General features: G+C 37.9%; 1 pseudogene; it reads right to left on the bottom strand.

The window, feature by feature from the left end:
- Positions 1-3,377: 3,377 nt before the first annotated feature.
- Positions 3,378-5,053, bottom strand: LOC143653450 (cell division control protein 6 homolog pseudogene; annotated as a pseudogene).
- Positions 5,054-16,024: the final 10,971 nt, after the last annotated feature.

The raw sequence follows: 16,024 nt of genomic DNA, 5'->3' as shown, positions 1-16,024 counted from the left end.
ATGTGCAGTAGCTTAGACTTTAACTTACAAGTCACCTCATTCCACCATTTTCTTCATACATTCTGTGACTAAGCATGTAATCAATCTGCATATGCTCAATAATCTGATCACCTTTAATTATATCATTACAAACCCCAGAGGAAAGAACCAGTATCCAGAGTTGCTAGAATATATTGTTTAAAATGTCTAGCTTCAATGACAAAAATGAGACATACAAAGAAATAGGAATGTGTGACCCATATAAGGGAAAAATAACTAGCAGTAGAAACTGATTTTGAGGAAGCACAGCTGCTGGACTTAACAAAATCTTCAGTGGAACACTTATAAATATGTTTAAACAAATTACATAAAACCATGTTTGAAGAATTAAAGGAATATGAGATGACAATGTCCTATCAAATAGATAATATCAACAATTATAGAGTTTTTTTAAAAGAACCAAATGGAAATTATAGAGTAAGAAAGTAAAAACTGAAATGAAGAAATTAACTAAAGGGGCTCAAAAGCAGCTATGAGCTGGTATAAAAAAGAATCAATAAGCCTGGAGTTAGATTGACAGAGATTATGCAATGAAAAAACAGAATAAAGAAGTATGAAAAGTGATTACAGCCACAAAGAAATGTGGGATAACATAAGTGCACCAAGGCATGTATATTGAGAGTACCACAAGAAAAGAAAAAGAGAAAGAATACACAAATATTTGAGAGAATAAAGACCCAAAACATCCCAAATCTGATTAAAAAAATCATTAATCTACACATCCAAGAAGGTCAACAAAATTTACGTAGAATAAAATAAAAAACTCTACTCACAGATACATCATAGTAAAATGTTGAAATCCAGGAAACAAAGAGAAAACCTTGAAAAAAGCAAGAGAAGAACAACTCATCACATACAAGGAAACTCCAATAACATTAACAGACAATGAAGGCCAGAACAGAGTAGGATGATGTGTTTAAGCACTGAAGGAAAATAAAACAAAACTATTAATCAAGAATTTTATATACAGCAGGACTACCTTTCAAAAATGAAGGAGAAATAAAGTCATTTATGGATAAACTATAATTGAGAGAATTTATTGCCAGCAAAATGCCCTTAAGGTAACCACTAAAAGAAGTTCTTCAGGTTGAAAGCAAGTGACACTACACAGTAATTCAAATTTGTATAAAAAAACATTGAATACTGGTAAAGAATTATATAAAGAAATTGTAAAAGACATTGTAATTGCATATTGCCTATTTGTTCTCCTTTTTATCCTAACGGATGTAAAAAGTAATTGCATAAAACAATATGTAAAAATCACAAGGTATCCACAGAAATATTATAACTAATAAATGAGTTCAACAAAGTTGCCCGATCAATATACAAAAGTCGATTTCATTTCTAAGCTAAAAATGAAAAATTTGAAAATGGAATTAAAAAGACATTCCTTTTACAATAACCTGAAAAGGAATAAAATATTTAGGAATACATTTAACAAGGGGACTATATGATTTGTACACTGAAAACTACAAAACATTGTAGAAAGAAATTTAAATGATCTAAATAAATGGAAAGATATCCCATTTTTACAGACTAGAAAACTTAATGTTGTTAAGAAAACAATACTCTCCAAATTGATTGGCAGTACATAAATAAACCCTTACATTTTCCATCGATTGATTTTAGTTCAGGGTTCCAAGACAAGTCAATGCGGAAAGGACAGTTTTCCCATTCCAGTTCTGGACAACAACCAGTCCACATGCAAAAGAACAAAATCGACTTCAGCCCCACACTTCAATTCTAAAAATTAATACAGAATGGATCATAAACCTAAATATGAGCTAAGCTATAAATCTATTGGAAGAAATGATAGGAGCAAGTATTTTTGATCTTGGATTAAGTAATAGTAAAAAGGCAATTCAGTAGAGAATGTATATTCTTTTCAACAAATGATTCTGGAACAATTGGAATCCTATGTTCTACTTAATTCCTTAGAACTCAGTTTAAATATTCCACCCATGTAAGGACTTCCAAGTGCCCTTCATAATACATTATCAAATCATCAATGACTGTCTGAACCACCCTCTTCTTTATTGATTATTTTATTTATGCCATTTACCTCATCTTGTAACCACATGTTCCTGTGTCATTTCTTTTATGTCAGTCACCAAACTATAGTGTAATTTCCAAAATGACTCTTTTCTTCACTTTTGTATCCAAAACCATATCCTAAATGCACATACACATTCACAATTCATTAAATACATGAATGAATGAATGAACAGCTATGTGGATGAATATAAATTACTGTGGAGCTTAAAGATTACAGGACATTATGAGACTTTCATTTCAATGGGTTTTATATCTGTACATTTCAACGGGTTTTATATCTGTACATTTTATGTATTTTTAAGACATTTCTTCTTACACAAGTATAAATATTCTGAAGTAGGAAGTGTGTGGCTCTCACAATTGCCCTCAGGGGTTTTTAGTATTTCTGAAATATCAATTTAGCTTCTACACCTGAGAAGATCCAAGGCTTCAGTTCTGTGGGCATGTATCTCCCAAGATAAATGGAGAGCTTGCTGTTAGTCCAGAATGTGGGTAACACCCAAGCTCAGTCATGCTGATGAGCCCTCTTGGGAATGACTCAACCCAAATACCTCCCTGGAAGTCATGGGGGGGGCATCCTGGTTCTGGGGTTGGGGAGCCAAGACAGTTCCTTCCTTATGAGTTGGCTCTTCACTGTGAGGTACTTCTTATGGTCTTATTTTCACTTATTTCTTCTTTTTTTTTCAAAGTGAAATAAATATATTCACAATCCATAGAGTTACATTCTCCTTACCACCCCCACAACCTTGGGAGTTCCCAAGAAACTCAATGATTCCTTAAATTGTCACAATGTGGAATCTGCAAAATGAACACACTATACTCCAAAAAGAAATTCTTTGACCAAAGTGCTCTCCGAATTTCCATGTGCACTTTGCTTAATTTCCTGGGTCATCTTTTTTCATGCATCTTATGTTAACTCCAAAGTTCTTAACAAAATATGCCAATGTTTGAGGACACTAAGAAACAAATATATGTACTCTCTACAACATAATTCTGCACACTTGCAAGCATTCTGGCTAGAGACACACAAAGGATAGAGGTAGTAAATGTTATTTTAAAAGGGTCTAGTTGGTCATTTTTAAGGGTAAAAATTTTAAAGTCCCTAAGACATTATTCTGTCTTAATATGTTCATGACTCTATAGATTAAAATTAATCAGTTTTAGGTAAAAAATGTCCCATTTGTTTTCAGACCTGAATGTATAAAATACTCAAATGAACACTCTGTAGCTTTTTCTAAATGCCAATAGGTAGGTGAGGTATTAGTGAAAGAGAAGAAAGAGAGTTAAGCCAATCCAGTAGCTAAAATATTTCTAATTGAAGCTTTGTCTTTCAGAGCATGCTCTATTTCCTTCTCTTCAATCTTCGAAGATGCCTTTGTGAAGCGTGTTTCTTTGTTTTTCTTTAATTCTAAAATGCCCCTGGCTTGTGAGAGCCCTGAAGGTAACAAACACTCTGGTCCACAGCTGCCACCTACAGTTTGTGACAGACATTACTATAGGCTTCATATAACTTCCCTAGAGTTGCCTCTTTGATTTTCAACTGCCTTGTCAAGAGGAGCAAAGAGCAGACCAAAATCTGCTGAAAAGGGAAGGAACCTTGTGCTCCCTTTTGGTTCAAAGCCATCCTTTTAACATTAACTTCTGAAATGTCTTAGGATATGTGAATAAGACTAATCCACTTGGGGACCAAAGACTAAGAAGATGGCTGACATTCAGGCAGTGGTTTGAGGATAGTCTGGCTTTTGACATCTGACTCTACAATTTCAAAAGCTCTCCTGCAAACATCTAGCACTTTGTGAACATCTCCCAAAACAGCAGAGATTTTGTGAGCACAGAGCTGAATTGCAGCATTGTCCAGAACCTGATCTCTAGACATTTGATTAAGTCAATCCTGCAAGATAGCAGCTATCTGATTTCTGGTATAAGGTGGGAAGTTCAAAAGTCATGGTTTGCATTTTTCTCTAGCTTGGAGCCTAGGCAGAATTCTATCTGTGAGATCCAGAGTATTAGCAATACCAATCAATACCAATTGAGGATTGCTTAGCCATGGCCATTCAAACAATATGTAAAATACATCCTGTCCTTTGCTGTCCAGCTGATCCACCTCATCCAATACTAACGCGATCATGGAGCCCTTTTCTACAGTCATGCATTTTTCCAACTTCCTCATCATGCCCTTCCCAGCTGTCCTGGATACTTCTTCCTGACAAATTTCCTGAGTGATAGCTGGGAATACAGCCTGAGTACTCCTCAAAGACATGCAATTCAGCAGGATAGTTTTAGAGCTTTTCAGTTCCTTCTTGAGGTCTTGCAGAATTTGGCTTAAGCAGGCAGTTTTTCCAGTTCCAGGAGCACCAGAAAGATAAAGACTTCCAGCTTTTTTCTCACAGATATGTTCCCTCAGAAAATCCCCCATGACATCCATCTCCTTTTCTCTGGCAGGCAGCTGTTCTGGGACAGCTGTATTCAGGACTAGCTTTGCTTGTTGGTAGCAAGTGCCTTACTGATTGAAGAGTCTCACACATGCAGATTCTTTCTCCAGCGGACATCTCTGCTCAGAATTAGTTGTGATCTCTTGACCCTTTAGAACTGAGGAAAGCACTTTACTTTGGTGAACTCTGGCTTGTTCTCTTTTGCTAGGAGACTTAACTGTTAGCTGATTTTCAAATAGCAATCTGCACCCCTTAGGTGTACATGAGCAAAGAGGGCCATTCTATTTCTTGTCTTTCTTTGGTGGAGAACAAGGAGGCAACTGGGGAGTGTTGCACAGATTGTCATCACCTAAACATTTTCTGTGGCTGAGGGACAGAGTTTTTATGTGAGGAGAACAAGGGACAGCTTGGACATTAATCAGTTCTAGTTTGGTGTCACTACAATTTTTAGCTTTGCCCAATGTCCGAGAAAGCTTCTTTTTTGGAAAATTAATTGTATCCCATGACTGGGATCGGGTTTGAGGCATGATGGCAGAAGGCTCAATGGGTTGTGTCACCTCCATGCAGGATCGTTCTCACATCTCTCTCATGCACATGGCTCCAGGAATTCTCCTCAACAAGTTCCTGCAAAAACCACACACCCACAGCAGCAAAGCCCAAATGTGTCCGATATTCACTTATTTCTATTCCTTAGTATAAAGTAAGTGATCAGCAGTCAGAATCCATGTTTGAATCATGCTTTCCTCTTTGCAGTTCTGGGCACAGCATGGGATATTGGCAAATGTTGGTAAAAGGAGGAAGGAAGGTAGGGGAATCCTCCACCTGAACTATCACCCCAGCCCTCTTCAGGGTGCCTGTGGTGGAGACAAGGAGTTAGAACCAAGCTGAACCGGCTCAGGCTCCCACCCGTGCTCACTCCCAGTATCCAGCTCTGATAACACATTGAGGCTCTAACATGAAGGTGGTGGCCACTGACTGTGCATGCAACAAAATGACACTTCAATAATATGCTAATAAATGCATACTTTGTCCATAGTATATAATAACAAATTTCCACATTTTCAGCATCAGAATTCTTGATTACTATTTATTTAAAATACCTCTTCAGAAAGACTCCAGTAATCCAAGGAGCCTTTTCAAGTGTGGAGCATGTGGACTGTGGGGCAACCACGGGACAGGGGTATTTCAGTTTTCAAATATAAGGCAAGAACCAACAAATGAAATAAATTCAGTTAATGATAATGGCTACTCATGGACATTTCACATTTCAGCAACAATATGCATACAACATGAACAATGCTCACCTCACTAGAATCTATTAACTAGATTTTTGTCTGTTTTGTTCACAGCCTTAAGCACAGCAACTAGAAAAGATTCTGTTTAGCTCACGATACCAATACACACATGATAGTGCACACAAAAACGTGTGGAAACACTTATGTACATTCACACCCACACATGGTAATCTACAAGCACATCAGCATGAACATACAGTGACCATATACATTTAATAACACACATTATAGCACTCACATATATGTACCTGCTCATTCTCTTTTCACTGAATGAATGAACTATATAATAAGTGGGAATGGGAAAGCTGAGTCAAATACAGAGAATTCACATTTGTTTCCACTGACCTTACACACTAAGGGGTTGCATTCGTCATCCTTGCAATCACACCACTTCTTCCTCAGTAAGCAGTGTTGAGGATTTAATTAAATTAAGAGTTACTGAAAAATATTCATGCCCATTTCAGTTTAGATAAAATATGAAAAGAAATGCCTTCAAAAGTGGAGTTTAAAAATGTTAGGAGATGGAATAATTATGGGATACTTTCCAAGTCTGTCATCCTGGAAGACTCTGAGCCACCATCATCGACAGCATGCTTTGGCAGCAGGTGGCTTGCTTTTTTTTTTATTAATTAAAAAAATTAACAAACAAAACATTTAGAAATCATTCCATTCTACATATATAATCAGTAATTCTTAATATCATCACATAGTTGCATATTCATCATTTCTTAGTACATTTGCATCGATTTAGAAAAAGAAATAAAGAGAAATAAAATGATAATAGAGAAAAAATAAAACTATACGTACCATACCCCTTACCCCTCGCTTTCATTTACCACTATTTCAAACTGAATTTATTTTAACATTTGTTCCCCCTATTATTTATTTTTATTCCATATGTTCTACTCTTCTGTTGATATAGTAGCTAAAAGGAGCATCAGACATAAGGTTTTCACATTCACAGAGTCTCATTGTGAAAGCTATATCATTTTCCATCATCATCAAAAAACATGGCTACTGGAACACAGCTCTACATTTTCAGGCAGTTCCCTCCAGCCTCTCCACTACATCTTGAACAACAAGGTGATATCTACTTAATGCATAAGAATAACCTCCAGGATAACCTCTCAACTCTGTTTGGAATCTCTCAGCCATTGACAGTTTGTCTAAATTTCTCTTCCCCTTTTTGGTCGAGAAGGTTCTCTCAGTTTCTTGATGTTAATTATCAGCTCATTCTAGGGTTTTTCTCAGTCCTTTGATGCTGAGTCTCAACTCATTCCAGAATCTTTGTCCCACATTGCCAGGAAGGTCCACACCCCTGGGAGTCATGTCTCATGCAGAGAGGGAGAGGGTGGTGAGACTGCTCATCGTATTGGCTGGAGAGAGAGGCCACATCTGAGCAACAAAAGAGGCTCTCTTGGGGGTGACTCTTAGGCCTAAATTTTAAGTAGACTGGACCTAACTTTTGTGGGGTTAAGTTTCATGTGAACAGATCCCAAGACTGGTGGCTCAGCCTATAGCTTTGGTTGTCCACACTGCTTGTGAGAATATCAAGAATTCAAGTTGGGGAAGTTGAATTTCTCCCCACTCTCACCATTCCCCAAAAGGGGCTTGCAAATACTTTTCCAGTCAATGATCAAATCATTCTGGAATTCATTGGGGGATCACTCTGGACAAACCAACAAAATCTCATGTGCTACCTGAGATTCCAAGTACTTATGACATTCAATCAAACTATCTACCTGAGTTATATTAGGAAGTGCTCTAGTCAAAATCTAAATTTTGTAACAAATGAACATTTTTTGCTTTAGTCTTACACATAATGTGACATTTTGAAGTATTAGTTATCATCTATTTTCAGCACCCTGCAATAATGACAATCCTTTGTTCTTCTTCATGCAAAAACATTTTTAAAATTTGTACATTGTACATTTCACTATTATTATACACTCTAGGCATTCCTAGATTATACCATCTCAATATTTAACATCTATCTTTCTTTCTGATTTCATTTATGTCCCCAGGCTTCCTCGCTCTATCATTCTCACATGCAACTTCATTCAGTGTTTTAACATAATTACATTACAGTTAGGTAGTATTGTGCTGTCCATTTCTGAGTTTTTGTATCCAGTCCTGTTGCACAGTCCGTATCCCTTCAGCTCCAATTACCCACTATCTTACCCTATTTCTATCTCCTGATGGTCTCTGTTACCAATGACATATTCCAAGTTTATTCACTAATGTCGGTTCATATCAGTGAGACCATACAGTATTTGTCCTTTAGTTTTTGGCTAGTCTCACTCAGCATAATGTTCTCTAGGTCCATCCATGTTGTTACATACTTCATAAATTTATTCTGTCTTAGAGCTGCATAATATTCCATCGTATGTATATACCATAGTTTGTTTAGCCACTCATCTGTTGATGGACATTTTGGCTGTTTCCATCTCCTTGCAATTGTAAATAATGCTGCTATAAACATTGGTGTGCAAATGTTCATTTGTGTCTTTGCCCTTAAGTCCTCTGAGTAGATACCTAGCAATGGTATTGCTGGGTCATATGGCAATTCTATATTCAGTTTTTTGAGGAACCGCCAAACTGCCTTCCACAGTGGTTGCACCATTTGACATTCCCACCAACAGTGGATAAGTGTGCCTCTTTCTCCACATCCTCTCCAGCACTTGTCATTTTTTGTTTTGTTGATAATGGCCATTCTGGTGGGTGTGAGATGATATCTCATTGTGGTTTTGATTTGCATTTCTCTAATGGCCAGGGACGTTGAGCATCTCTTCATTTGCCTTTTGACCATTTGTATTTCCTCTTCTGACAAGTGTCTGTTCAAGTCTTTTTCCCATTTTGTAATTGGATTGGCTGTCTTTTTGTTGTTGAGTTGAACAATCTCTTTATAAATTCTGGATACTAGACCTTTATCTGATATGTCGTTTCCAAATATTGTCTCCCATTGTGTAGGCTGTCTTTTTACTTTCTTGATGAAGTTCTTTGATGCACAAAAGTGTTTAATTTTGAGGAGCTCCCATTTCTTTCTTTCTTTCTTCAGTGCTCTTGCTTTAGGTGTAAGGTCCATAAAATTGCCTCCAATTATAAGATTCATAAGATATCTCCCTACATTTTCCTCTAACTGTTTTATGGTATTAGACCTAATGTTTAGATCTTTGATCCATTTTGAGTTAACTTTTGTGTAGGGTGTGAGATATGGGTCCTCTCTCATTATTTTGCATATGAATATCCAGTTCTCTAGGCACCATTTATTGAAGAGACTGTTCTGTCCCAAGTGAGTTGGCTTGACTGCCTTATCAAAGATCAAATGTCCATAGATGAGAGGGTCTATATCTGAGCACTCTATTCAATTCCATTGGTCAATATATCTATCTTTATGCTAGTACCATGCTGTTTTGACCACTGTGGCATCATAATATGCCTTAAAGTCAGGCAGCGTGAGACCTCCAGCTTCGTTTTTTTTCCTCAAAATACTTTTAGCAATTCGGGGCACCCTGCCCTTCCAGATAAATTTGCTTATTGGTTTTTCTATTTCTGAAAAGTAAGTTGTTGGGATTTTGATTGGTATTGCATTGAATCTGTAAGTCAATTTAGGTAGAATTGACATCTTAACTATATTTAGTCTTCCAATCCATGAACATGGTATGCCCTTCCATCTATTTAGGTCTTCTGTGATTTCTTTTAAAAGTTTCTTCAAGTTTTCTTTGTATAGGTCTTTTGTCTCTTTAGTTAAATTTATTCCTAAGTATTTTATTCTTTTAGTTGCAATTGTAAATGGAATTTGTTTCTTGATTTTCCCCTCTGCTTGTTCATTGCTAGTGTATAGAAACACTACAGATTTTTGAATGTTGATCTTGTAACCTGCTACTTTGCTGTACTCGTTTATTAGCTCTAGTAGTTTTGCTGTGGATTTTTCAGGGTTTTCGATGTATAGTATCATATCATCTGAAAACAGTGATAGTTTTACTTCTTCTTTTCCAATTTTGATGCCTTGTATTTCTTTTTCTTGTCTAATTGCTCTGGCTAGAACTTCCAACACGATGTTGAATAACAATGGTGATAGTGGACATCTTTGTCTTGTTCCTGATCTTAGGGGGAAAGTTTTCAATTTTTCCCCATTGAGGATGATATTAGCTGTGGGTTTTTCATATATTCCCTTTATCATTTTAAGGAAGTTCCCTTGTATTCCTATCCTTTGAAGTGTTTTCAACAGGAAAGGATGTTGAATCTTGTCAAATGCCTTCTCTGCATCAATTGAGATGATCATGTGATTTTTCTGCTTTGATTTGTTGATATGGTGTATTACATTAATTGATTTTCTTATGTTGAACCATCCTTGCATACCTGGGATGAATCCTACTTGGTCATGATGTATAATTCTTTTAATGTGTTGCTGGATTCGATTTGCTAGAATTTTGTTGAGGATTTTTGCATCTATATTCATTAGAGAGATTGGTCTGTAGTTTTCTTTTTTTGTAATATCTTTGCCTGGTTTTGGTATGAGGGTGATGTTGGCTTCATAGAATGAATTAAGTAGCTTTCCATCCACTTCTATTTTTTTGAAAAGTTTGAGCAGGGTTGGTACTAATTCTTTCTGGAATGTTTGGTAGAATTCACATGTGAAGCTGTCTGGTCCTGGACTTTTCTTTTTGGGAAACTTTTGAATGACTGATTCAATTTCTTTACTTGTGATTGGTTTGTTGAGGTCCTCTATTTCTTCTTGAGTCAAAGTTGGTTGTTCATGCCTTTCTAGGAACTTGTCCATTTCATCTACATTGTTGTATTTATTAGCATAAAGTTGTTCATAGTGCCCTGTTATTACCTCCTTTATTTCTGTGAGGTCAGTGGTTATATCTCCTCTTCCATTTCTGATCTTATTTACTTGTGTCCTCTCTCTTCTTCTTTTTGCCAGTCTTGCTAAGGGCCCATCAATCTTACTGATTTTCTCATAGAACCAGCTTCTGGTCTTATTGATTTTCTCTATTGTTTTCATGTTCTCAATTTCATTCATTTCTGCTCTAATCTTTATTATTTCTTTCCTTTTGCTTGCTTTGGGGTTAGTTTGCTGTTCTTTCTCCAGTTCTTCCAAGTGGACAGTTAATTCCCGAATTTTTGTCCTTTCTTCTTTTTTGATATAGGCGATTAGGGCAATAAATTTCCCTCTTAGCACTGCCTTTGCTCCATCCCATAGGTTTTGATATGTTGTGTTTTCATTTTCATTCGCCTCGAAATATTTACTAATTTCTCTTGTAATTTCTTCCTTTACCCACTGGTTGTTTAAGAGTGTGTTGTTGAGCCTTCATGTATTTGTGAATTTTCTGGCACTGTGCCTATTATTGACTTCCAACTTCATTCCTTTATGACCTGAGAAAGTGTTGTGTATGATTTCAATCTTTTTAAATTTGTTGAGACTTGCTTTGTGACCCAGCATATGGTCTATCTTTGAGAATGATCCATGAGTACTTGAGAAAAAGGTGTATCCTGCTGTTGTGGGATGCAATGTTCTATAAATGTCTAGCTCATTTATTGTAATATTCAAATTCTCTGTTTCTTTATTGATCCTCCATCTAGATGTTCTGTCCATTGATTAGAGTGGGGAATTGAAGTCTCCAACTATTATGGTATATGTGTCTATTTCCCTTTTCAGTATTTGCAGTGTATGCCTCACGTATTTTGGGGCATTCTGGTTTGGTGCATAAATATTTATGATTGTTATGTCTTCTTGTTGAATTGTTCCTTTTATTAATAGATAGTATCCTTCTTTGTCTCTTTTAACTGTTTTACATTTGAAGTCTAATTTGTTGGATATTAGTATAGTTACTCCTGCTCTTTTCTGGTTGTTATTTGCATGAAATATCTTTTCCCACCCTTTCACTTTCAACCTATGTTTATCTTTGGGTCTAAGATGTGTTTCCTGTAGACAGCATATAGAAGGATCCTGTTTTTTAATCCGTTCTGACAGTCTATGTCTTTTGATTGGGGAGGTCAGTCCATTAACATTTAGTGTTATTACTGTTTGGATAGTACTTTCCTCTACCATTTTGCTTTTTGTATATTATATATAATATCTAATTTTCCTTCTTTCTACACTCTTCTCCACACCTCTCTCTTCCATCTTTTCATATCTGTCTCTAGTGCTCCCCTTAGGATTTCTTGCAAAGCTGGTCTCTTGGTCACAAATTCTCTCAGTGACTTTTTGTCTGAAAATGTTTTAATTTCTCCCTCATTTTTGAAGGACAATTTTACTGGATATAGAAGTCTTGGTTGGCAGTTTTTCTCTTTTAGTAATTTAAATATATCGTCCCACTGTCTTCTTGCCTCCATGATTTCTGCTGAGAAATCTACACATAGTCTTATTGGGTTTCCCTTGTATGTGATGGATTGCTTTTCTCTTGCTGCTTTCAAGATCCTCTCCTTCTCTTTGGCCTCTGACATTCTAACTAGTAAGTGCCTTGGAGAACATCTATTTGGATCTATTCTCTTTGGGGTGTGCTGCACTTCTTGGCTCTGTAATTTTATGTCTTTCATAAGAGTTGGGAAATTTCCGGTGATAATTTCTTCCCTTAGTTTTTCTCCTCCTTTTCCCTTCTCTTCTCCTTCCAGGACACCCACAACACATATATTTGTGTGCTTCATATTATCATTCAATTCCCTGAGCCCCTGCTCATATTTTTCCATTCTTTTCCCTATAGTTTCTGTTTCTTTTTGGATTTCAGATGTTCCATCTTCCAGTTCACTAGTTCTAACCTCTGTCTCTTGAAATCTACCCTTGTAGGTTTCCATTGTTTTTTTCATCTCTTCTACTGTATCTTTCATTCCCATAAGTTCTGTGATTTGTTTTTTAAGACTTTCCATTTCTTCTATTTGTTTATTCCTTGCCTTCTTCATGTCCTCCCTCAATTCATTGGTTTGGTTTTTGGAGAGGTTTTCCATTTCTGTTCGTATATTCAGAATTAGTTGTCTCAGCTCCTGTATCTCATTTGAGCTATTGGTTTGTTCCTTTGACTGGGCTGTATCTTCAGTTTTCCTGGTGTGATTTGTTATTTTTTGCTGGCGTCTGGACATTTAATTACCTTAATTAGTTTATTCTGGAGATTGCTTTCACTTATCTTACCTAGGGTTTTCTTGCTAGATAAGTTTGTTGTCTATATGTTCATTGACCTTCAGTTCAGGTTTTTTTGGGCCTTTAGCTTAAGTTTTGTTTAACAGAGGGTAATTTTTCAGTTCTTGTTTTCTTGTTTTTTGTCCTGCTTGTAATGTGCCTTTTCCCTCCCCACCCTTAGGGGGGTCTACATAGGTATTACAGACTCCAGCCAGGTTTTCCTGGACTAAGCTGACCTCCTTTTGGGGGGAAGGAATCACCTGTATCAGTTTTCCCTGAGTGTGAGACCCAGCAGGTTGAGAGACTTTCCTGTGAAATTTCTGGGCTCTGTGTTTCTTATCTTGCCCAGTATGTGGCGCTTGTCTGTCTGCAGGTCCCACCAGCAAAAGATGTTGTGGCTCCTTTAACTTTGGAAGGCTCTCCCTGCTGGGGGTGTGGTGGAGACAGAGGAAAGGTTGTAGGCTAGTTTTAATGGCTTCAAATTGCGAAGCCCTGGGGTCTGAATTCCTTGAGAGAGGGATTCCACCTGAGTTGTATTTCACCCCCCCCCCACCCTGTGGGGAAGATTCAGGTGGGAGGCAGCCCTGAAAGCGGCCTGTTTCTGCGTTTGGGGCAGTTGCAATGTGTGTAATCTTGCTGCTGAATCCAGAGGCAGCCAAGCCTCTGTAGAAACAGCCTCAGAAGGCTCCGTTTCATCCCCTTTCCTCTTTTTCAGTTAGCCCAATAGGCTACCTCTGTCTTGACCAGTTTTGCCTGAGCTGGGGGCCTATTTTTAGTAGTCAGAATTTGTTTATTAATGCCACTATTGGTGTTTGGTTGGACTCAGTCTCTGCTACTATTAGAGTTTCTTTTGTTTCCCTCCAGGAAGCCACCTGTGGGGGAGGGGCGCCTTTCATCACTGGCGTGGCTTGGGCAAGTGCGCATGGCTTGGGGAACTCACTGTTCTGGAGACTCGCAGCTGGTCCAGCTGGTCCAGACTGGGGTACGCTGTATGTTCGGTCACTGTCGTGGCTCTGGGAGCTGTTCTGTACTGTTCCTGGTTATTTAGTAGTTGCTCTGGAGGATGAACTAAAAATGCGTGTACATTACTAAGCCACCATCTTGGCCCCCCTGGCTTGCTCTTTAATCAAAGATCTCTGGACTCTACTAATATCAGTCCTAGAATTTCAGAGTTTATTTTTAAAGCAGCCCATTAAGGAAAGCAGCCAGCATTTTCCATTTTCAGCCCTGCCCCAGGCAAGGGTGGAAGCAGGGTAGACTGAAAGCCCAAGTAAATAATCGGGTGGAGGTGCTTTCCCTAAGAGGTGTATCTTCCCCAAGAAAAGAGCCAGCAGGGCCCAGTGCAAGTGGTTGTTCTCATTCAAAGAATGTAGAACCCAGGAGCTGGAATATCAGCAACAGTTTCAACTTACAAAAGTATAGCCCAGCCTCTGCTTAAAGTATACTCCACCAGGGGTGAAAGTAAGGCTGCTTGAGAGTCTCATAAATTTTCCAGCCTGCAAGGAACAGGGGGCTGAAGAATGGCTCCCCCCCCCCCAGAAAGGCATGTGTGGAGGGGAGCAAGGCTGAGCATAGGCAGTGATTGTTATTTAGAGAATCCAGACCCTAGGAGCTGGGAAAATAGAAACAGTTTAAGCCTAACTTTTCTGCAACCTCTATCTCAGCCATGCCTCTGGCATGGGCAGAGTCTGATGAGATTAAAGGTCTAGTAACACTTGAAGCATGTGAGAAGCAGAAGACTGATGGGAACCATCTTCTGGGCAGGATAGGAAAAGCAAAGAATTAGGGATCTTCACAGGAAAGACTGGCATCCTGCTGAGTTTTATCCTAGGGAAACTTGATACTGATCTGTGCCACCTTCATGAGTCCTGGGCCTGTCTTGTCTGGGAAAACTTGATGGGTAGATCCTCTCTGAGGTGGCCATCCTCCCATAATCATCCCTCCATGTAAGAGTTGCTAGGGGTAATGGAAGGAGTATTAAAATGTTAGAGGCAAACAAAAGACAGAGATCAATGTTCCCTCAGGAGGAAGAAGGAAAAGAAAGTTTTTTGACTGGGTGTGAAACAACTGCACAAAAAAGGGTAATCTCAAAAAAAAAACACATCCCATATATGAAAGACAGGAATTGGAAAAATAAGAGATGAGAAAATTCTGATGAGTTAAACAGAAACTATGCTTGAAGCCTAGAATAAGTTGAACTAAATATCAAAGAACCGATAGAGGACAAAGCCATCCAACAAGAAATACCTAGATACATAGATAAAACAACCTCTGGAATAAAAAACAAGATGCTTAAACACCAGAAAAAAATCACAAGTCATATTAGGAAGCATGAAGATATGGCCCAAAGTTCAAACTAAAACTTCAGATGAGATACATGTACTGAAACAACTAATTACAGATGTTTAAACAAATCTTCTAAATCAGTTCAATGAATTGAAGAAAATGTGACAAAAGAAATGAAAGTTATAATGAAGACACAAGGTGTGCTGGTTTGAAATGATGTATGTCCCCTAGAAAAGCCATGTTTTAATCAAAATCCCATTTTATAAAGACAGAAAAATCCCTATTCATTACTGTATGTTTGAAACTGTAATCAGATCATCTCCCTGGATATGTGATTTAATCAAGAATGGTTGTTAAGCTGGATTAGGTAATGGCATGTCTCCACCCATTTGGGTGGGTCTTGATAAGTTTCTGGAGTACTATAAAAGAGGAAACATTTTGGAGAATGAAAGAGATTCAGAGAGAGCCAGAGAATAATGACATAGCCATGAGAAGCAGAGAGCCCACTAGCCAGCTACCTTTGGAGATGAAGAAATAAAACACCTCCCAGGGAGCTTCATGAAACAGGAGGCCAGGAGAAGACGCCAGCAGATGATGCTTCTTTGCCATGTGCTCTTACAGCCAAGAGAGAAACTGTGACTGTGTTTGCCACATGCCTTCTCACTTGAGAGAGAAACTCTGAACTTCATCGTCCTTCTTGAACCAAGGTATCTTTCTCTGGATGCCTTTGATTGGGACATTTCTATAAACTTACTGTAATTGGGACATTTTCTCAGCCTTAGAACTGTAAACTCGCA

Source organism: Tamandua tetradactyla, chromosome 13 (assembly GCF_023851605.1).
Source record: "Tamandua tetradactyla isolate mTamTet1 chromosome 13, mTamTet1.pri, whole genome shotgun sequence".
Taxonomy (NCBI): Eukaryota; Metazoa; Chordata; class Mammalia; order Pilosa; family Myrmecophagidae; genus Tamandua; species Tamandua tetradactyla.
The sequence above is the reverse complement of the archived record's forward strand: the minus strand, read 5'-3'. Positions and strand labels throughout refer to the sequence as shown.